Source organism: Piliocolobus tephrosceles, chromosome 6, assembly GCF_002776525.5.
Source record: "Piliocolobus tephrosceles isolate RC106 chromosome 6, ASM277652v3, whole genome shotgun sequence".
NCBI lineage: Eukaryota > Metazoa > Chordata > Mammalia > Primates > Cercopithecidae > Piliocolobus > Piliocolobus tephrosceles.
In genome coordinates, this window is record NC_045439.1 from 136398803 (window position 1) to 136422652 (window position 23850).

The following is a 23850-nucleotide window of genomic DNA, read 5'->3' on the forward strand; positions in this document are numbered from 1 at the left end:
TATAGTCAGCCTTTCTAATCACATTCCATAGCAACTCCAGGGTTCTGTATTCTCTAGGATATGAGTCAGCAAACTTTTCCAAGGAGATCAAATGTAAATATTGGCTTTATGGGCCAAGAGGAAAAACAGACAGTACTATGCAGATACCTAAGTAACAAGAGAGAAAACAAGTTTCCACTATTATTTATTGACAAAATTTAAGCTATAATAATAATTGAGACCATGTTTTTGTCATAAAAAACTTCATTAGGACTGCTAATGAGAATAATGTAATTTTGCAGGGAGGGCATATGATTTTGCTTATTAGGATTCAAAGTTAGTATCCAGCCATCATGATGGAAAGGTAGCCTTGTTCTTCTACAAAGCTTGCTTTGTTCCTTGCTTCTCTGAGACACTGTTATCTTCCCTCTTGTGAACACACCAGAATGTGATACCTGAATCTCTCTTTAGGAACTTACCCTCTACCTTTAAAGCATTGGGGAACTTTTCATACAAAGAAGCAGGTTAAGAGAGTAAGCTCTGAGCTAATGCTCCCTGGGTCTGTAATTATAGCTGAACAAATCATTATCTGTATGATCTTTGAGTATTACTTAACCTATCTAGAAGCATCCATCTGTTTTCTCATCTATAGAGTAATAAATAGTATCTACTTCATGGGTTCGTTGTAAAGATGACATGAGTTAATGAATGCAAAGAGTTCAAACAGTGTTCGATGTATTGTAAATCATTTGATACTAATGTTATTCTTCTTTTGAATTTTTCTATTTTTGACTGGAGGACAAGCCATGTAATAACAAGGAGCTGGCTGGATTTCACCTGTGAGCCAATGTTTGCTGATTCCTGCTCTAGGACATGAAAAGCAAAACACCCCTTGTCCTCACTAGGAGGAATCTTTGCCATATTTCTGCCTGATGACATCCTTCTGGTAAAGCACGACTTTCCTGAGGTTACGGTTCCAGCAGGGAGAATCATGAACTCCTGCACTGCCAGCTCATTACCAGTGTGAAAACTACCATGGATCTTGCTGAAAGCTGGCATTGGCTACTTTTGGATTGCCAGCCAGGACCCATCGTGACAGTACAGGTGGCTCCTTGCAGCAGCCTCAACATTACAGATAGCAAGCAGCACTTCTAGTAAGGTCTTTGCACCCAATTTAGATGTGTTCCCAGTTAGATTTAAACTCAGGCCTTCTTCCAGTTTGTTACTCTCCCCCAACTTCACACACATAGCTCTTGCTCCCCAAGACAGGCAGAATAGCTTTAGTGAAGTGCTCAACAGACTTTGAGATACTTTTCCTATACAGCAAGTCTTAGCCTTGTACTGAAGCTCTTGAACCTCACAGATACTGAGATACCGCTGGGCACAGCAGCTCTGGAGACCTATGTTGGTATCAATCTTGATAGTGTTGTTTCCACGAGAGTTGCCATGTCTGGTATTGGGCTTCTTAGGGTGTTGCAGGGGCCAGTTGGGGAGAATTTTGGGTGTCTCTCTTTTTATGATGACCCTTGAGCTCTCCTTATTGACTGCTCAGTTATTTTCTTGCCATCCCTTCTGCCTTCAATTTAAATATTAGCTTGATTGGATTTATCCTTTTGCTTTGATTCCAGCAAACTTTTGCTTGTTAATCAGCTTTTATTGGTGTACAAAAGGTACCAGCTCACTCTTGGCTCTCTCCTTTGCTCAACTTCAGAAAACATCCCTAAGAACTTTGGGCTTTGATTATGTTCCAGTCAATTTCCCTAGTCTTTATATAAAAGTACTTAGAGGCATCTGCACATCAAAATGTAAGTAAACAAGTCACTCGGATGCCAAGCATTTCTCACTGCAATTGTTCCTGATCCTTCCTCTTTCTCATAATGAAACTGTGGGTCACCTCTAACCAGTGGGGGACAATATAACTTATCATCCAAACCAGAACACTTTTGGCGTGAACAGAAACGCCAACTAGAGAGGATACATAAACAGGTTCTACCAACTGAAGCAGGACTCGTCCTCTGATCTGCACCTATCTTATAAAGGAGACAGACTTTAAAATACAGACTTCTGGCTGTGTGCAGTGGCTCACACCTGTAATCCCAGCACTTTGGGAGGCCAAGGTGGGCGGATCACAAGGTCAGGAGATCGAGACCATCCTGGCCAACATGGTGAAACCCTGTCTCTAACAAAAATATAAAAAATTAGCTGGGCATGGTAGTGCATGCCTGTAATCCTACCTACTCCGAACTCAGGACACAGGGGTTGCAGTGAGCTGAGATTGTGCCACTGCACTCCAGCCTGGCGACAGAGCAAGACTTCACCTCAAAAAAAAAAAAAAAAAAAAACAAAAACAAAAACAAAAAACAAACCAAAACCAAAACCAAAACCAAAAACCAAAACCCAAAAACAAAACAAAACCAAAAACAGACCTCTAAGATAATGCTGCATTCTGAAATCCTTAACGCTCAAAACCCCAGAAACCAAAGCAATTAAAACCCAGGACAATATACATATGTATGCTGTTGGTTGAACTGGACCTAGTAAAAAGCTGTGGGCAGAGAGGACTACTTCTGTATGGTGCTCATGGCTATAGAGCCTTTGGTGAGTTCCCCCATGCCGATTTTGGAGCTCCCTGCTATACAATGAGCCTGGGCCTGTCACCATGCCTCGATGTCCGGGACATACCTGCAGAAGGGTGCCTCCTATATTCAGCCACTATTATCTCTATGCATTTGGCTTCAGCACCCTTTCCCCAGATCATGGCCAGGCACAGGACCCCGGTCCTGCTCATCTCTGCATTGCTGTGGGAGGGCGTATTTCCTGCACATCCAGTGTGTTCTAGAGAGGACCACTGAATGAAGAGATGAGCCCAAATCACTGAAGATGACCCTCTTCTGTAGAAAAGAGGATTCAGAGATGCCCATGTTCCCCTCAGCGACTTCTCTCTTGCCAGCTCTTTGCAAACTTTCGCAGGCTCGTCTATACTAGCTGTCTCTGTGTCCTCACTCCACCCCTGCTTCTTCCGAGCCTGGCTGGTTTGTGTTCCTGTCACTGTACCAATAGAGCTCTGATATGGCCACCTTGTAATGACATTCTTCAGCCCCCAGATGGCTCGAACCGCATCGGTGTTGGATGAGGGTGGTCACTCCCTCCTTCCTGGAGAGGTGAACTGGGGCTCCCTGGGTCTGGTTCCCAGCTTCTGCCCAGCTCACACGTGGCCCTGGAGAGACCTTGTCTCTGGGAGTGGGGAGGCAAATGTCCCCTTGGAAGCCCCCTGGAGGAAACATGAGGTGGCTGAGAGACATGACAAAGGATCCCAAATGAAGGGATGGGTTAGAGTCCCCAGGGCATCTTTAAGAGCCTTCTGGCCCAGAAAATCCATTATTTTACGTCATCCCCTTGCAACATTTAAGACTTCATTTAAAATGGCATAAAATTCCTCCTTGATCCTACTGTTCCCCTGGCAGAGGTGCCACAATTAAAGATTGTGATTTTTCTCTATATTTACACCCAACAAGATTTTGTTCAGCATTTCTTTCTACAGTTTTTCTTACTAAATGAAAGTTTTGTAAAATTTCCAAATACAAAACACCGTTTGAATATATACATATATATTTTCAAAACAGCTTCCCTCCCCTTCAACCTAAGTTCACTCTGTAAGAGTGATGCCTCCACCATCCCAAGTGACCATTCTTGTACCAGACAGGACAAAAATTCTCTTGCCTGCCTCTTCCTTAGACAGGGATGCAGATTCCAAGACATCAATTAAAAATAGTAAGAACTTCATTCCCTTGAGTCCCTCCATGTGCCAGGCACTCTACCAAAGGATTTTTTTTTTTTTTTTTTTTTTTTGAGGCAGGGTCTCACTCCAGTCGCCCAGACTAGAATGTAGCGGCGTCATCACAGCTCACTGCAGCCTCGACTTCCTGGGCTCAGCTGATTCTCTCACCTCAGTCTCCCAAGTAGCTGAGACTACAGGTATGTGCCACCATGTCCCACATTTTTTGTTGTTGTTATTTTTAGTAGAGATTGGGTTTTGCCATGTTACCCAGGTTGGTGTTGAACTCCTGGGCTCAAGTGATCTGCCAGGCTCAGCCTCCCAAAGTGCTGGGATTATAGGTATGAGCCACCACGCCTGGCCCATAGTAACTTTCTTATTTCTGACTTGATTTTAGAAATAGGACACCAGGCTCAAAAAGGTTAAGTGATTTGCCCAGGGTCACCCAGCAAGCAAGGCAGCAAAGCTTTGATCGTGATCTGCATGAAGCCCAAACTCCTATGCCTGCAGAAAGTGGCCCCCTGCGTCCTGCCCTTCACCTCCTGCCCAGGAGGATTTAATATATGTCGAGGAGGCCCCAGAGAATTAAGAGGAAGCAAGGGTTACTCAGCAAATAGTTGTGAGATGGCAAGTTAGCTAAGTGGGAAAATATTCAAGCTAGACTCTCCACTCACATTACACTACAAGGATAAGATGTGACCCAGACATTCAAAGCGATGCATAGGAGCAGTTTTATATGAAAATTCATGCAATCCTCTATTGCTCAGTTATTCAGCATCCATTATTGACAGTCACTGGGCCTTGCACTGCAGATACATTGTTAACCTCAGATGTTATTTTTCCTTTTTTATTGTAGGAGAAATATACTACACAGAACCTTAACCAACCGGTTGGCAGCACTGCAAACTCATTTCATTCATGTCACATGGTATGGATAAATCCATGCTCTTTAAAGAGAAGCAGAATGCCCATCCAGGATGCCATGCTTTGCTCTTGAGCCTGCCACGAGGGGACTTGAAAAACCTCTGCCTTCAACCTGGCTTTCTTCCCTCTCTTTTGTTCCCTTCCTGATGTGCATTCAGACACAGCATCCCTGTGAATGTCAGCTGCAGCCTCTTCGTGAGAGAATTTCTGGGGGGCACTCATTTGGGGAGGACTTTGAAGTCACTTTTCTTCTGGGTATTTGATGTGTCCCCCTCCCCACCTGCCTGGTTCTAAGGCAATGGCCACTCCCTCTGATCCAGCGGCCATGGTGGTTACCACTCAGGAAGCCTTGGTGTCAGATGGAAGGAGGATGGATGGGACCACCAGGAGGGGACTGGAGTTCTGGTTCCTGATGGGTTCTAGTTTTGTAGCCCTAGACCTCTCTCAGTCTTGATGTCCTCCTCTCTTAATTGGGATCCTGCAATAGGATTAAAATAAGAAGGACTGGACAGATGTGGATGTTAGTTGCAGTATTGTTGAAGGTGATGGCTACTGCCCTTTGGAAAGGAACAAACCAGTTGCTGACTGTGGAGTTTGACAAGTCCCCTTGGAAGAGCTGTCCTTGAGGAAGTTGATTTTGAACAATGCAGTCCATTAGGGAGAAATAAGAAGCAATGGAGGAGAGAAAGTGGAGTGTGCTAGCGTGGTAGAATCGCACTGCCTGCTGTTGCCCCTGTCGCTTTCATGGATGGAGTGCTGGGGGCCCGTTCAGAGGCGGCCCGCTGGGGAGTGGACGTGTGCATTTTCTTCTCCTCAGCAAAAGAGGTACATCTGAAGATCACGTGGCCAGGAGGTGGGTGAGGCCTGCCCACAATCCACGGGGCTGTGCAGGACTGAACCCCAGCGGGTCCCTGGCATGGAGACCCTTGCAGCATGTCCCTATCTCTCCCGGAGCCGGTCCAACGGGACATTCTCTCTGCTCTGCCAGTGACCTAAGCACGACCCCAAAGTACCCCTTAGGCCATAGACTCCTGCCTCCTTCATCCTCTGGCAACACTTTCTCCAGGTTTTCTTTGAACTTCTCTTTCCCAGCCTCTCAGGATGCTGGGGTTGGTGTGAGCGTGCCCTTTGCATGCGCCGCTTTCCCAAACACTGCTTCCATTGTCCCTCCGTGTCTGATCTGCCTCTGGACATCTCACTCCTGGTTCCAGTCACAGCACATCCTGGCTGCCTCCACACACCTCCCACCCACCTCCACCCCTTCCACCTGCCTCTCCCAGTGTCCTCTCAGGGAATGGCAGCTGCCCCTAGTTCATTCAGAATCAGGGTGATGTCCACACTCCCCACTCTCCGTCACCACACCCCCATCTTCAAGAGTCCCCCAGCCTCCAGATTGGAGCTCTCCCACCTGAGGAGGGTGAGTGCCAGTGCCCTCGTCCCTCTGCCCTGAATCTCTCCTGTGCCTCCGTCTAATCTGCCCATGTGCAGAGACTGCTTATCTACCAGCCCCTCCTACACAGACACAGCTTTCCGAAATGCAGTGTGCCATGTGCCTCTCTCTCCTTTAAACTCTTCAGGGTATCTTACCGACCCCCTACAGCTTTCAGAATCAGGTTCAGATTCCTTAGCATGGCACAGAGACCCTTTCTGAACTGCCCCTTCAGCCTCGTCTTCTTTTCCACACATCCACCTCCTACCCCCACAAGGCAAGGGGCAGTTTCTGGAATGTGTGACTCAGTTCACAAGGCTGTGTCTTTAAATATCGTGCCCTCTCTCTGGAATCCCTTGTTCTATTTTTCATTTGCTGATCTCAGAGTTTATAAACTGCCAGCCCTGGGTCATATCTGGCCTAAATATGTGTTCAGGTGCTTGCATGTTCAACCTTTTTAAAATCAGAGGCTACTGTTTAAAACTCAAGAGACTAGTCGTTATAAAATATCCTCATTTCTGGCTCCTTTTAAACAGTCAAAAGATCTGGTAACACTGAACCATAGTCACTGCTGGAGTTGGGAAGGATCGGTGTCCTCTTGTTAGGGGGGCAGGGGAGGGGTGCATATGCTACATTTTTCTACAGTCCACACTACTCCCTATTGTCTCACTCTGAGCGTCATCACTTATGTCTGTGACTTGCCTAGACCCTAAAGGCATTTGAATTTAAGATCCCTAGACTCATCCTCCTATCAATTACAAAATTCAGCTCATGTCACTTTCTCCACAAACTTCCCTGACTCAGAAGCCCCTCCTGTACCAGATTCATTAGGACTTCAGGCCTAAGGAAGCGGCAGAGGTGCTAGTTTCTTGCCCTTGCTCAGTCTCAGCTGACCAGATGCTTATTGATAAAATCAAGCAGAAGCAGGAGGAGGAACACCTAGGGGCATGGTCCTTTTCCCTCTGTGATGTTCAGAAACAAATGCTTAGGAGAAGGAAATTCAGGAGCTCCATGCTTCCTAAGACGCTTGATGAGGCTGCTGCTTTGGCTTGCTGATGACCAACAGATAGAATAGGAAGAGGAAGCCAGCCCTGGCCTCTGGAGGGGTAACAGTCCCAGGTGTCTTCTGGCATCAGCCATGACCTCTGTCCCACCTTTCCCAGCCCAAGAACTTTTAGAAGCCCAGGGCTCTGGGGAGGAAAAAGGGTGGAGGAGAGGTTCTGCCTCTTGGGTCTTCCCTGTGAGCCACTTCCTGATTGGCTTGGGGAAAGCCCAAAAATGGGTTCAGGTTGGAAGAAATTAACTCCAGCCATGTTGATTTAGGGCATGGGAAATGGCTGCATCCAACTAATGCCACAATAGCTTGTGGTGGGTGATGGGTCATAGAGAGGATGGTGGCCCCAGGGATGTGACCAGCTTGATGCTAGAATCAGGTGTCTGGATGCAAACATGAGAAGAACCTTGCTTGGATGGATGGATGTTGAGAACAGTAATTATTACCAGAGTTAATGCTGCCTGAGCCCTTGCCACATGGCAGTCCCTGCTGTGGATTTACTCCTTTCATCCACGTCCCAACCCTATGAATTGGGCATTTTTCTTCCTCCAATTAGAGATGTTAAGCATCATATGCCAAGATTGACAGTGAGGGGGGAGCTCTAGGTGGAATTTGAATACAGCTCTGTCTGATGGTCTGTCTCCAAATTGAGAAGTAGGTACAAAGTTGAGGTTGGGGTGGGGGCTTGTCAGAACTAGAGCTGAGTCAAAACTGGAATGTAGTGTCACAGGAACAAACTGACAAGGGAAGCCAGAGGACAGGGCCAGGCAGCCAATGTACCTGGGTCACTACACCTGAATCCAGACAGACGCCAGAGCTTCACCCAGCCAGATCCGAGAGGCAGAGGTACGAAGCCAGGTCAGGGCAAGGGGAGTGTGTGCAGGGACCTGGGGTTGTCCCCTATGATTTGATTCCTATGCCTTCCTTCTTGGCAGTTCTGGCTCTGTGCTTTTAATATTTCCAGCAGATTCCATCAGGACATTCAGGCTGTGCAGAAGGCAGGGATGCTGGCTTCTGTTCTGAACACCCACAGAAGAGAGGTACAAAGAAGAATCAATGGGTCCTTCCCTCCTTTGCTTTTCCTGTTGCCCTGAGTACCAGCACAGACTCCCACTTTGGGCTGGGCCTGGAGGGGGCATGAAAGTCATAGCTTATTAGCCCCCAGGGTCTGGGCTGGTGGCGGTAGATGGTGCCCTGAGGGCAATGGCTGAAGGTGTCATTGAGGGCGTCAGATTTTGGGGCTGCCTCAGAGCCTCACCCTCTCCCCAACACTCCTGCCATCAATTTCTTATAGAAAACTTCAGGAAAGAAGGCCGGAGTGAAAGGGCATTGTCTGCTGTTCTCTAGGGATTAGAAGAATCCAAAGGCAGAGAGAATTCTTCCCTGCTGACTTCTCAACATGACCACAGGGGCCTGACAAGTGGACAGGAGATTTAACCCTTTTGTCCTGGGCAGATCACATGCATGTGTGAAGCACCCTGGCACACAAAGGGCTTCCCAGGGGCACATCTGGAACAGGGCAGTACTTCAGTAAGTGTGTGGTGAGGATGCACAGAAACTACCCACCCCCTGGCCAGGAGGAGGAGGGAAACGGGATATGGCCTCCCTGTTTTCTTGACAAACATGCCTCTTTGATACAATACTATAAAAATAAAATGAGGTGGCAAATGAGAACACAGGCTTCAGTGTGGTCCCTAGCTCCACCTTCACCCGCAGAACATCCAAGACTAAGTTTCCTCACTCCGTCAAAACGGTGAACTGTGAAGAGTAAAAGAGGTAATGAAAACATATCAACAGCTGGCAGATGCTATTTTCATTTTAATGTAATTATTGTTCTGATTAAAAGTTTTTTGAGAGGAGGATAGGTTATGGCTGAGTTCTACCTTCCCTTCTTTTTGTTTCAATTAACATGCCTTTCTTTATTGAGCATTACGGAGCACCTACTCTGCAACAGGCAGTGAGCGGGGCTCTGGGGTCACGGTGGGAATGGAGACAGATAGCCTCCAGTTTGAAGGTGCTTAAAACAGAAATTTGGGGACATGAAACAAACACACACTCACTGCCTCCCCTGCCCCCCACCCACCCCACACCAGACAGCAAAGGAACAGAGCTATAAACACCTACACATTACTGGGCAATGCTAAGAAGAAAACAGAGGCAAGGGCTGGGTGCGGTGGCTCACACCTGTAATGCCAGCACTTTGGGAGGCCAAGGCGGGCGAATCACTTGAGGCCAAGAGTTCGAGACTAGTCTGACTAACACGGTGAAACCCCGTTCCTTCTAAAAATACAAAAAATTAGCTGGGTGTGGTGGCATACGCCTGTAATCCCAGCTGCTTGGGAGGCTGAGGCACGAGACTTGCTTGAACCTGGGAGGCAGTGGTTGCAGTGAGCCAAGATCACACCACTGCACTCCAGCCTGGGAGACAGAGCAAGACCCTGTCTCCAAACAAACAAACCAAAAACACAGAGGCAAGTGGTGGTGGATACCAGACTGCATGGATACTGGAGAGCGGACAGGAAGGGCTGTTTCAAGAGATGGCATTTGTTAGAACTCTGAAGGAAGACAAGGAGCCAGCCTTGCAAAGGGCTGTGGGAAGAATATCAGGCAGAAAGGTCTGCATGGGCCACAACTTGAAAGGCAAGAAGAAGAGCCTAATGGGTTAGAGGATCTTCCCTTTAAAATTCACCATGTTTCCAGGCCCTGCTCACCCCGGCAGATGGTCTCTGAAGCTTCCTCCCTCCTCTTCCCCTCCCCACTTCTGCCATTTGGTCTCATTTTCACCTGACTGTGACCGTATCATTGAACCTCTCCCCCTTTCCTTCCCTCCTCTCATTTCTTTATTTTTACAGATGAACTATTTTATTTGTAAAACATTCTTCTCCTGCCTGCCTCCACCCCTTGCCTGCTTCTACTTCCTTTTCACACCTCCGGCAAGGCCAGTCTGCCCTCACTGGCCCCGTTATCAGGGACCTCTCTTTGGAATCTCGCTTCACCCTACAATTCCAAGAAAGGAGGTCTCTCAAATGCCACTGGGGATCTGCTGACAACCTGGCCTGAGGCCCTCCTCTGTAAGGACCCTCCTGCCGGGAGCATCCGCCTGTCTTGCCTTGCTTCTTCCTCTTGGTTGTCTCGTACTTCTCTCACTGCCCTTCTGCATGGCCTTTGCTACCTTGGTTTTCTGTTTCCAATTCTCTAAATCAGAGCAAAGATCCAAGCTTAATTCTGGGGTCTTTTCTACTTTAGAGATTTTATCTACACTAAGAGCTTCAACTGCCATTTCCCCCAGATGGCTTAAGATCTCCACCTCCAGCCTAACTTCTTCTATTATTCTCTTATGAATTGGTCCCCAGCTGCCCACCATCGAGGTGACTATGGAGAAGTCACTTCCTATTTCAGGGCCTCAGTGGCTGTACCTATAAAATGAAAGAGGGGTGGTTCTGTTGCTCTCTCATCCCCTAGTTGCTCCTGCAAGTGGTGGCTTCATAATTTTTAAATGTCTTCATTTCCACATAGATAAACTCGGCCTCTTAAAATCATGTTTAAAACCAAACTCACTACAGGACCATAACACACAGCTTCCCCTCTGATGTCCTGCACCCACAGTGGGCTCAGTTGTTCACACAGGCGTTACTGACTGTCCCGAGAGTGTTGGAGAGCTGTCATGTCTTCTTCATAATCATGGCTTCCTAAGTCCCTCTTCCTTTTCAACACCCCAGCCCAGCCCTCAATGCTACTCCCCTGGGTGATCTTCCCAGCACCTGCCCCCTCCAAGCAACTGACGCATCGTCTGCACGTACCTTTGGTCAAAGCACTTCAAGGGCCCCAACTGTCCACAGTGGCTCCTCTTAGCTTTTGTGGGTCCCTTTGGGAATCCTTTGAAATGTCTGAACCATTTACTCAGAAAAATGCCTACAATTTCAGGGGGTTCATGGATCTCCTGAACCCCATCACAGATTCTTCAGAGGTCTCTGGACCCCATGTTGAACCAAAGAAACCCTCAAAGAATCAAGTCTGAGTTCTTCGGCCCTTGACAGCCTGGCTCCAAGCCCTCCATCCTCCCCAACTTTCCTCCACCTCTAGGCACTGCCAGAGTCTGTGGCAGCCACATCACAAATGTGAGAACAGCTCCTCCTTGTACCCAAGAAACTTCCTTGGTTCTAGCCATTCTCTCCATCTAGGTCACCAATGTCATTCTTTTCCCAGCTCAAGTCCTTGGGCGCTTCCTTCAAGCCCCCAAATCCTGCCTTCTCTCATCCCCAGTCCTTGGTGGGGAACCCCCGCTTTGGAGCTCCTACTGTATGAATCATCAGTACTATGAGCACGCTATTGTTATTTTTGTTTTTATTACCTGTCAGAGCTCACCATGGGAGGTCAGGGATGGCATTTAGGCTGATATACTACACTCATAAGATGTTTGTTGGTGATAATGAATTTTCCTGATAGGTAAGTGAAAACGACTTCCAAAATCACTACATTTAACTATGCTTGAAAAGAGCTTTTCTATATCCCATTACATGCACTCATGTGCTTTTCTAAAACTTGGTGTACAGGACGTCATTTGACAGGGACACCAATTCTGCTGTGATGCAATTGTCCTCTAAGTGGAACTGAGGGATACAGCAATGATGATGCTATTACTCCCCGTCATGTGCTTTTCTAAAACTTGGTGTACAGGACGTCATTTGATGGGGACACCAATTCTGCTGTGATGCAATTGTCCTCTAAGTGGAACTGAGGGGTACAGCAATGATGATGCTATTACTCCCCGTCCTGCAAGTTTATCAGGACATTCCAAATGCAGTGCCTGGCAAACAGCAGATACCCAGTATATTAGCTTGTCTTCCTCTTGCCATATAGCAACTTTCTTTTCTTTTTAATGTAGAGCAGGTGGTAGGTGAAAATAGACCAACACCTATTTATTGCCCTGCTCTAAAATTTCAGGGCAAGGAATTTAGAGGCATAGCAGCAAATGGATTTGCTATTTCCAGTGAGGCTGAACTCCACTCCACAGGAAAACTCCTTGAGACAGCTGTCCAGTTTTGTTGCTCTAGAGCAAGTGAAGACCTGTGGGTTCATTGAGTCCACTTTTTATAAATGGGAAAACTGAGGCCCAAAGAGGTTAGGGCCTGCCCTTAGGGCAATGGCCTGGTGGTGGCAAATCCACAACCAAAGCCCAGACACCCAAACTCTCACCTCCAGACACATTCCTCATCATCGTACAACAACTAGCTCCCCCACCAGATCACAAACTCCACGAGCACTTTCCCTATGCTGTACTCATCTTTTCAGTTGTCAGCGCCCAGCACAGGGCTTGGAAGCACCTGTAAAATGGATTGGATACATTTTGCTCACACACAGTTTGCAATGACTGCACAAAGCTCATGGTAACCGTCACAGAAACCAAGTTCCAGGAACGGTCCTGATGCCTTTCTCCAGGGGCACTGTGAGTGCCTTATAAGGCTGCTGTTTTTGCACCTAATCAGGAGAAGATTGGCTTTTCCAGCAGGGTGGCTCATGGCACACAGTCTGCGCTGGTGACGCTGCAATGCTGCATTTGAGAAATAGTTACTGAGCATTTGCCAGGTGTCATGCACTGACTATATAGAGATGAACAGGAAAGAAATGGGCCTTTCCCTCATGAAGAATCATCGAGTGGAAAATGGAAAAAAGCAGAACAAAAGTAAATAGACCATCTAGTCCAGACAGAACAACCCTCTCCAGCAGCTAATCTCTGCCTATTTCCAAGACAGAAAATAAAAACAACACTACACAATGGGACTCTGATGAAGACTAAAAATCCCAAAGTCAACACATTTTACTTTATTTTATCTCAATTGATCTCAACTCCCAAATGCATGAGCTTCAAAAGGTAAGATTAGGTATGATTAAGCCAGCCAGACCAGCATTGATTTGAAAACCCTCCTCCCTAATACAAGACTGAGGAGGTTGCAGGCCCTTATTAATCTCCTTGTTATCAGCTTGATCTCAGCCTGCCTGGAGCCAGCTCACCTGATTCCCAATTCTGGACACATCCCTCCAATCCTCTGGCTTCTATGCACGAGACCTCAGAGCCCATATAGAACTGTGGATTAGCCTGTTAGGAATACTTCCTTAAACTGTGGGCTGGTCTTTCTTCATGAAATGAGGGGCAAAAATGAAATGCCTGTAATCCCAACACTTTGGGAGGCCAAGGTGGGCAGATCACAAGGTCAAGAATTCAAGACCAGCCTGACCAACATGGTGAAACCCCGTGTCTACCAAAAATAAAAAAATTAGCTGGGCATGGTGGCGCACACCTGTAATCCCAGCTACTCAGGAGGCAGAGGCAGGAGAATCACTTGAACCCAGGAGGTAGAGGTTGCAGTAAGCTGAGATCACGCCCCTGCACTCCAGCCTGGGTGACAGAGCGAGACTCCATCTCAGTAAATAAATAAATAAATAAATACATAAATAAAATGGAACTCAGTGAATTTCAAATCAGACAATTGCACAGGGAGCTAATATAGACCCTACCACATTTTTTTTCTCCTTTGGCCACAGAGAGAAATATGTAAGTGATCCCAGAATATCAGTAACTGGGGCCTATCTCAGCCTCCCTCAAGGAACTTACTCCCTCCCCTTCATCCCTTCCCTCCTTTCTCCAAAAGAGCACCTACTCTCTACCAGGCACTATAGCAGGAGCTGGAAGTACAATGGGGCACACATCTGAAACAGTCCTAGCCTTCAAGGAGCTACAAGCTAACAAGCAGGAAAGAAACCATGCAACAAACATGGTGTGGGGAGATGTGCGAGAGAGAGAGACAGGGAGCTTCAGAGGACAGTGGGATGAGGGTCTAATCCAGTGGTGTTGCAGGGGTGATAGGTCTTCTTGGGCCTAAGGCATCCTCTCCTCTTGGTGGGACCACCGTCTCTTGGAGGAGGGTTGGTGTACACTGTTTCAATCATTCATAAGGCTGTTTTATTCAAGGATTCTTTTGTTGTGTGTTGGGCCGTTTCCAGACGCAGTTATAAATGGCTTCCGTAAGTAGGTACTTTCTGAAGGATTAACTCACTCACTCTGGAGAGAAGTTCTGCAAGGAGTTGTCACGAGTTTGCTGCCATCCAGGGCAGATAATGACTATGGGGAAGAAGAAAGGCTGGGACGTCATTGCATAAACTTCAAACATTTTCTGGGTCTACCTTCATGCGTTTTGCTAACTAGACATTATTGACTTAATATTTTCCTTTAAATTGACTCACTTAAAAACTTAAATGAATTTATCACAAAAGGAATCTTTATACTACTACCATAAATAGAACACCAATATCCCTTGCCCTAAATAGAAGGTAATAGCAAAAATAAATACAGTTAAATTCTTGGCTTCCAGCCTGCTTGGAGGCTTTCTTTATCTGGAAGAGCAGATTGGTTTTAAAAGGCTCCCCTAGACTTGCCTTCCATCACCCCTAGAGGCCTCCCCTCTCCATTCTCCTGCTTTTTATAACTGAGAGTGGAGTTTGGAATTGGACTGCAGGTTGGGCACGCCACCAGATCCACTCAGGAACCCCCAGAACTCTAGGGAACTGTGACTATGTATGCCAACTGTGAAGTGGGGCCCTGTGCTGTGTGAATGATCACATCCTAGCCAAGCTCATTAGAGGGCTTAATGACACAGCTGATGAGCGCTTTGCTGTCCAGCTTCTCTAGAAATTTCCTTCAAGTGCTCCAGCGCCAGGTCAAGCTTGTTTCTGGACACACTGTATCCTCCTTGGACTCATGTAATAAATCACTTCAACCCTTGGTTAAGATTTCTGCTCTCCTCATCTTACGCCTTGGGCCTCATTTGGGAGGATAAAGGAAGAGAAGTAGGCTAATAGCTAAAAGCTAAACCCCTGGCATCTAGGAACAGAGCCAGCTAGATTGCCAAACAGTTTAAGTTCTTTTCCTGTTTCCTAAGCAGTCACTCTATCTGAGTCTCAGTTTACTTGTCCATAAAATGGGTTTTGAAGGGGTTTTATAATAAATGTGTGAAACAATGTATAAAAAGCTCATGGCATACCCTCAGGAATCCAATGAGTGGCTGTAATAAGAATTATTCATTTTTATTTGTAGTTTTTTTTTTTTTTTTTTTTTTGAGATAGGGTTTCATTCTTGATGCCCAGGCTGGAGTGCAATGGTGACATCTCGACTCACTGCAACCTCTGCCTCCTGGATTCAAGCGACCTGAGTAGCTGAGATTACAGGCACACACCACCTGCTTCAGCCTCCTGAGCAGCTGAGATTACAGGCACACACCACCACACCCAGCTAATTTTTGTATTTTTGTAGAGATGGGGTTTCGCCGTGTTGCCCAGACTGGTCTCGAACTGCTGGGCTCAAGTGATCTACTCACCTCTGCCTCCCAAAGTTCTGGGATTACAGGCACGAGCCACTGTGCCTGGCCAAGAATCATTATTCATTTTTCTGATATCCATTTGGAGGTCACTCTAGGCTGACTCTGTGATGGGCAGTGGAGCCACACTGACAGGCTACCCCTGGTGTGATGGGCCAAGGTCACTGCTTAGGGCAGGGGCTCTGTAGAAGGCAGGGAAACCAGTCATTCCCCCAGCAGAGTGTGCATACATTTCACCTGGGAGCTTGTTACTGAGCAGATTCCGATTCCGCAGGTCTAGGGTCTGGAGTAGGGCCTGAGACACTACATTTCTACCAAATATCCAGATGACGTCCATGTTGCTGGTCTGAGGACCACACCGAGTGGCAAGGCTCTAGCCCAGTGGTTCTCAAAGTGTGGTCCTGAAATGCGCCAGCAGTGTCAGCATCGCCTGGAACCTGTTAAAGATGCAAATTCTCAGGCCCTGCCCCAGGCCTGTGGAAACAGAAACTCCAGGAGGTGTCCAGCGTTCGGTTTTCAACAAGTCCTTGAGGTGACAGTGATGCACTCTCAAGTCTGAGAATTGGCTTTGGCATCTCAAGCCTCCTGGAATCCACCTCACTTGCTCCTTCCTGCGGTATTATAGAGATTGTGAGGCTTGAGCCTAAAAGGGAAGAGACAGCTGTGCCCTACCTCTTCCCAGCTCAGCAGGAGCCAAATCTTGGGATCGGTATCTTGGACTCTTTTCTTTTCAGGTTCACCCTTGAGCCAAAAACAGTTTAGAGGCTACCCCTAGGCAGGTGATAAAGAAAGAGACTTCCCAAAGCTGTGTCTGGGAGGGAGGGGGCTCTGGACCGTCTTGGCCTCCCTCCCCCATCACTCTGAGCCCTCCTTGCAACTTAGGTTTTGGCGAAAGCTTATGGGCCCCTCCACTACACTTAGATGGGCAGGCCAGCCAACAAGAATTCAGAGTGGCCACATAAAAGTATGCTTGCCCTTTCCACAATCCTAAATCCCAGATGTTGGGGATATGGGCTGCCTCCAGCTTGTGTATCCAAACATACAACAAAGTGATGATTTGTATTTTTCTAATTCTGTGTCTATAGCCACACCTCCCCGCTTTACTCCCTCCATTTCCTCTGTATCTGCTTTTCAGCACCGTATTATTTTTAAAATTAAATAATACCCACATTGATGCTGCTTTGTTTAAAATCACAACTGTGCTCTTAAAGTAAGTCAGCGTGTCCTGAGCACCTGCCAGGCACTATTCTGGCTGCTTGTGCATGTGTGTGTTTCAATTGTGGTAAAATATACATAACATACAATTTACCATCTTAACTATTTTTAAGTGTATGGTTCAGTGGCATTAAGACATTTATATTATTCTGCAGCTATCATTACCATCCGTCTGCTAAACTCTTTTCATCTTTCAAAACTGAAACTTTATACCCATTAAACAAATTCCCCTTCCCCAGATCCTGGCAACTGCCATTCTACTTTCTGTCTCGATCAATTTGACCACTCTAGATGCCTCATATAAGTGGAACCACACAGTATTTGTCCTTTGACTGCTGGCTTATTCCACTTAGCATAATGTTCTCAAGGTTCGCCCATCTTATAGTTTGTGTCAGAATTTCCTTCCTTTTCAAGACTAAATAATATTCCATTGGATGTATATAGCTTTTTTAAAAAAATTTTAAGAACAGGGTCTCGCTATATTGCCCAGGCAGGTCCAAACTCCTGGGCTCAAGATATCCTCCCGCCTCTGCCTCCCTAAGAGCTGGCATTACAGGTGTAAGCCACCATGCCGGGCATCTACCATATTTTGTTTATCCGTTTACTCATTGATGGACACCTGGGTTGCTTCCCCCTTTTAGCTACGGTGAATAAGGTTACTATGAACATGGGTGTACAAATACCTGTTTAAGTCCCTGTTTTCAATTTTTTTTTTGAGATGGAGTCTTGCTCTGTCACCCAAGCTGGAGTGCAGTGGTGTGATCTAGGCTCACTGCAACCTCTGCGTCCCGGGTTCAAGTGATTCTCCTGTCTCAGCCTCTGAGTAGCTGGACTACAGGCATGCAGCACGACACCTGGCTTTTTTTTTTTTTGTAATTTTAGTAAAGACAGGGTTTCACCATGTTGGCCAGGTTGGTCTCAAACTCCTGACTTCAGGTGATCCACCCACCTCGGCCTCCCAAAGTGTTGGGATTACAGGCATGAGCACTACACCTGGCCCCTGCTTTCAATTCTTTTGAATATATACCCAGAAGTGGAATTGCTGGATCACATGGTAATTCTATGTTAAATATTTTAAGGAACCCTCATGCTGTTTTCCATAGGAGCTGTACCATTTTACATTCCCACCATTTGTGTTTTATTTAATCCTCAGAACACTGGAAGTTGGGTGTTATTAACCCCATTATACAGATTAGGAAACTGAGACTCAGAAAGGTGAGGTCACTTGCCTGAAGTCACACAGGTAATGAGTGTTCCACTGAAGACTAGAGCCTTAATCTTCCAAGAGTAGCTCTCAGTTTCTCCAAAGGTATGGCCCAATGACCTGAATCATATGCCATGAATCCAGCTCTGGCAAGAACTTGTCAGTCCTTACAGATAAAAGTAAAGCCCCCGGTTGGTGGCAGGGAGAGATGTATGATGAATATGTAAGTGAGTCATTCTGGCATTCTGCTGGAGGTTAGAGCTATGGTGGGCAGCTTTGGCAGGTTGGGGAAGAGCCTGTGGAGCCCTAACTGGCTTTACCACCAGTTAGTAAAGACTGGGCCATCATAGGTCTTTCTTGGGATGCCGTCTGTCAGCATGTTGCTGCCTTTGTGTCCAGCTGGCCTAAGAGGTTCCCTGCCCCGGCCAAGACAGAACAATACGGGGAGTTTCTCTCTTGTCCTTCTTTTTGCTTCTCCTGGGAACTAAATGTTTTGATTAGTGTATAATTTGGGCATCATCCTGAGTCCACCTAAAGTCAAATCCCAAACTGTGGGAACCTCAAGAGATGCGGAGGAAGGGTCTTTACTGCTTACAGGAAAATAGCGAACTAAAGTCACCTGCCCTATCAATTTACTAATTCACTTTCTCCAGACATCATATGCCTCCCGCCTTCATTATTTAAGCTACTCTGGCATTTACCAAGAAGGTGTGAATTAACCCTGGGTATCGCTCCTCCGCGTGCAGTCGGTTTTCAAAATTAGAACTGGGGAAGCTCAATGACAAGTGCTCACACCTCCCTGGGTAGAGTCCAGGTATATCTGCCTCTTCCACAGCCTCCGCTGAAGTGTTGTGCCCAATGGTGACTGATGCCATTGTGTTTGCGAAGTTATCTGACAATGATGAGTCTATTCTATAGTCTCAAAAGTTTCCAGCACCTCTGTGCAAACTCTCTGCATGGTACAGAAAATGGAATAAAGTGTAGGAGGCCCAGGGCAGGAGGCATGAGGAATGGGGGCGAGCAGCCAAGTAACCGCAGTATAAAAAAGTGGCTAAGACCAGATGGACCATGGAGTCAGGCAAACCTGGGTGGAATCCCAGCTCCGTGTTTACTAGCTGTGTGACCTTAGCAAGTCCCAAGACCTCTCTGAGTCTCCATTTCCTCATCTGCAAATAGGCTAACAGGGTGCTTGGGAAGGTTGAGTGAGGTGATCCATGTGAGCTCTCAGCAGAATGCGGTGGTTACAGTAGGAAAGGAGGCTCCCTGGGATGTGCTACCTCCTTGCATGAACCTGGCCCCTCCCCAAAGGGCTCCCTCCCTCACTCCTTCCCTCCCTCCCTTCCTTGTCAGGCTCCACTGACCTGGGGAAGCTGACAGCACCAACCCTTCTATCTTCCCCTAGAAGAAAATTCCTCCAGGCCTTAATCATTTGTGTTGTTTTTCTCTTCTCTCTCAGTGTCTCTCTCTCTCTCTGTCTGGTAATGAGATGGTCAAACAAATGCCGTGCTCCGGAGCCATTCTGATGAGACTCCGTGGGGGGAAGCGGGTGTCAGAGGAGAGGAAAAGAGGGGAGGCAGAGGCAGAGCAGTGTGCCCCTGGCCCTCATTCCGCATTAAGGTGTTTTGGAGCTGGTAACCCTAAATTGTATTGATCTTTTTGGCTGCCATGTCCCATTATGGCCTGGGCTCCAGCATGCTGTCCCCTAAGGTTCCTTCAGCATCGCTACATCCCAGGGTTCTCTCTCGCACAGACCTTTGTGTTTCCAAGGCTTATTCCTTGAAAATACAAGCACGCATCTCTTCCCCACTGGATGCCATTTAAGACATCGTTTTTGGAGACTTCTCCTTGTTCCCTGGAGCCTGGGTTTGAATCCCAGCTCTGCACTTTACCAGCTGTGTTATTTGACTGTTCCAGGCCTCAGTTCACTAATCTGTAAAAGGGAGATAATAATAACATAGATAGACCTCCTCAGACCGTTGGGAGGATTATAGGTGTTTAGATAACTAAAGTGTTTAGAAAATCATTGGGACCCCAGCAGACACAGACAAAAAATGACTTTGTTATTATTCTCTGCTGGCATCATCTCCATGGGGAAGAAAATATGTGAGGAGTGAGGCTATTTCCTGAAGTGAGCTTTTCAGCGTACCTTGTGGATCCAGACCCTAGACTATCAGATTTTAAGGACCCATAGTATTTCCAAAACACTGGGGTTGGGGACTCATGAGGTTACCGCCCTCTTCAGCCAAGGGAGAACGTCCATCACCCCCTTTCATAAAAGAAAGGACATCTTAGTATCCCAAAGGAAAAAGGAACATTATCTCAGAATATAGAAGAGTTCTTTCCAGGCAATGGCAACCGGCAACTTGAAACTATTAATAATCATGGCTACATTGTGCTTTCTTTTTTTTTTTTCCTGTCTCCTTTCAGATCACCACTCATCTGTGGCTCACCATTTGGGAACCACTGACCTAGGGGTCCGTTCATCCTTCAGCCATCAACTAAGAAGCTGGAGGAGAGAGAGGAGGAATTGTTAACCTGAACCTTACAGAAGGCCCAGGAAGCAGAGCTCAGTCCCTCTGCATTCCTCCGATAATAACAAAAAGGCTCTGGGAAACCCTGTGACAGAGCTGAAAGCTTCATGCTTGCAAAGCAGTTTGGGAAGTCAAAGGCACACCCACACAGCAAGGCGGGACGCTGGATTTCCCAGGGGAGTGAATCGGGATCCCAAGTTCTCCAAAGTGTCAGGAGGAACCTTGACTGCCGACGTGTAATACAGACACATGTCATGTCGGGGCCACTGCTCTCCCCAGTTGGAGCCATTCCCTCATGGCCATTGTCGTGAAGGCAGTGACAGCCAAAGCTGAGGAAACACAGGGACACACAGGTCCCGTCAGGACACTGGGCAGCTTCCTAGCCGGGTGATGAACTGCAGGAGACTGGGGAGAATTTAAAACCAGCCCAGATGCCACCCAGGAGAGTGACTAATCTCAATGCTTAAGGACCAGCCTCAGCTCTGGAGAGATGGTGAGCAAGCTCAGGAGCAGTCAGCCAGTCGGCCACAGGGGACAGTATCTCACCCTGCAGCGCCTCTCCGGAAGATGAGCCTGTCCCCACGCCCTGGCAGGAGACAGCCACCTGACTCGCCCAGCTGGTGGCTTTCATGTTCCTGTCCCTCCTCTGGCCGTTTTCACTGTGTCCTCCCATCTGTCTCTAACTCATTTCTGCTTGAGACAGCTGAGAGAGATGAGGCTCCTGACCTCATCTAGGATCCACACAGCTCCCCCAAGTCTTGACCCATCAGCAGGATTTGCTGGTTTGACCAGTGTTTTCAAATAAACACACCACTAGAAGGTGCTTCATAAGGAAAATCTTTGAGATGACACATCCTGACCTGACCTCACATTTCTTACTCTGTCAACGTCTCTAACGCTCAGCTTCCAGCATCCTACCTGGGGACCAGCCCTTGCAAGGAAACAGCTGGCCCTGCATTCCTGGTGTGCTCTCAACGCCACTACGGAAGCCCTAAAGGGGATTAAAGTAGACAGGACCGGCTGTCCTTCCAGGCAGGAGGGGACAGCCTCAGCAGCACCGTGGGCAGTGGAGGGCTGGAAAGGGCTCTCTGGAGAACCAACAGCCGGCAGAGGCTTGGCATCTGGGCTCTAGATCTTTGGTTTTTATCTAAACTGGCAGGGGGCAAACACCACTGGGTGTTTTTACAAATTAGAAAGGGGCTTTTATTTCCGTTGGCCTGAAACATTCCACAATGGTGAATAATGTCATAGCCAGACTGTGCTCTTCACCGGGCTGCACCTTCCATGCTAGATACATAGGAAAAGCAGGGGGCTTCCAGATCAAGTGGAGGGTGTTTAATTGTTGTTAGAATAGCATGTGCTTTTGGGAGCAGAGAGGTTGAATGCTTATTTTTGCCATATCATCGGTCAGAGTTTGTTCATTCGAAAAAATTTTATGGGCTTCATTTACTAAATCATATACGTATCACCAGGGGCTGGGGATAAAGGATAAATAAAACATAATTGTGAAATGTATCTCCATGGGGTGCTGCATGATGGAGTCCAAAGGGTGCATACAGGAGGGGCAACCAATGTAGATGTCTCGGCGGGACAGGATCTAGGAGATACCAGACCTTAGCCTCGAAGGAGAAGACAGAGCAGTGAGAGAAAGGAAGGGCCTGGGAGGAGCGAGGCAACAGCAGGAAGGATGGTATGCATGCAAGGACGGCATTCCACAGAGCAGGAGCGGGATGTACAAAGGCACAGAGGTATGAAATCCTAGGATACTTTGGGGAACCTGTAAGCAATACAAAATGGCTGGAGCCCAGGCCGGCTACAGAAAGAGGCAAAAGTCAGATGATGCTTTGCTTTGTATGCCCTGAGAAAAGCAATGGGAGCCTTTCTAGAATCCCCTCTCTCGAAGAAGTATTTATAATTTGCAATCTACAACATTTCCAATTTGTAAAACCTAAAACATGTTTAAAACCTAGCAACCCTGCCTTACAGGAGGAAAGAGGCACTGAGTGGTGAATTGGTTTCTAAGATGGATATCTATTTACAATTTAAATGTGATGTTTGGAACAGTTGGCAACAAGGACTTGGAGCAAGTGAGTTAAAACCAGACCTTCTTTCTCTCCTATTTTATCTTCCAATCATGCTTATACTTCAGTGAAGTACACCAGGGCTAGGGAGAAGAATGGGCTTTAAAAAAAATTGCATGGTCTTGAGCAAACATATGCACTTCTTATAGAGTGCCTGGACTGTGACTGCTCAAGGTCATTTTCTTTCCCATCCACGTGCACTCATCCACTAAACGATGCACCTCACCTCACTCTCCACTGTTGGCAGTAGTTGCTGCCTGTTCACAGATCTCATCATGGCAGATGATCAGAGCTAGCCTCTCCTTGTCTAGTGTTTTCCCAGACAGGGCCTGGTGTTTGGCTGGCGTGGACTAGGACCCCTGGTTGTGGTGTACTGGATGGCATCAGTTCTGACGGGTCAGATGTCCATTCTAACAGGTTGGTGCTGGAGAGGTACCAGCTGTTAAATATCTTTACTATCTCCCCTGCTCCAGACACCTAGATGCCCAAACATACAGCATATAGTATCGAGGCAGGCCCCTTCCATTGACATCAGAATCAGGTTTGCAATGGAATAGGAGCTTTCCCTCCTCCTGTCACTTTAGCCCCAGGCTCCACCTGAGAGTCTGGAATGTTCATACCCATGGCAGGTGACCTTGTGTAACATGCTGGGGTTAATGCCATTCTGTCCTCCAGCATGGCACTGAACTTAGCTGGACTAGAGGGACATTTTGGGGAGATGTGCTCAGAGTCCTCCTCTGGTCCTCCTCATTTCACCTTCTCTCTTTCTAAATGTCTGATGGAGCAACTACTAAGGCCAGACCAGGCTCTCAGCAAAACTCTGGGCCTTTGGAAGAACCACCGGGGATGAGTTAGTCTTCAGGTGTATTCCCTAACATTAGCTCAGGGTAAAAAAAATAACTTAGAGGACAGGGCAGTCTAGCATGATGGTCAAGAGCATGCATGGGTTTTGGCCTTCCATACAGTTGCTTTATCACAAGTTTATCAGCAGGGTATATAATCTCTCCAGGCCTCAGTTTCTTCATCAATAAATGGGGATAGAAATGGTACCTACCTTAGAGGGTTCTGGTGAGGATCCAGCAAACATGTTTCAAAGCAGTTAGCACAGCATCTGGCTCACAGAGCTCTACAAACAGTGCCACTGGTAGGTGACCACTGGATTACCATGAGGCTGGAATGTGTTAACACCTATAAAGCACTTGGAATAGCTCTTGGCTCTTAGGAAGCACTCAGTAAATGCTAACCATGATCATCATCTTCACCATTGTCATAATTGCTATTGTTAT

The 23850-nt window shown here is 47.1% G+C and overlaps 1 protein-coding gene and 1 non-coding gene across 3 annotated transcripts in view; both read right to left on the reverse strand.

Moving 5' to 3' along the window:
- ST8SIA2 (ST8 alpha-N-acetyl-neuraminide alpha-2,8-sialyltransferase 2) overlaps positions 1-23850 on the reverse strand; it is a 75043-nt gene that overhangs the window by 46764 nt on the left and 4429 nt on the right. The window lies entirely within an intron of this gene.
- On the reverse strand, positions 4603-4730 carry LOC111548448. The gene has a single exon (XR_002733422.1). It is a non-coding gene; the product is annotated as a small nucleolar RNA U109 (small nucleolar RNA).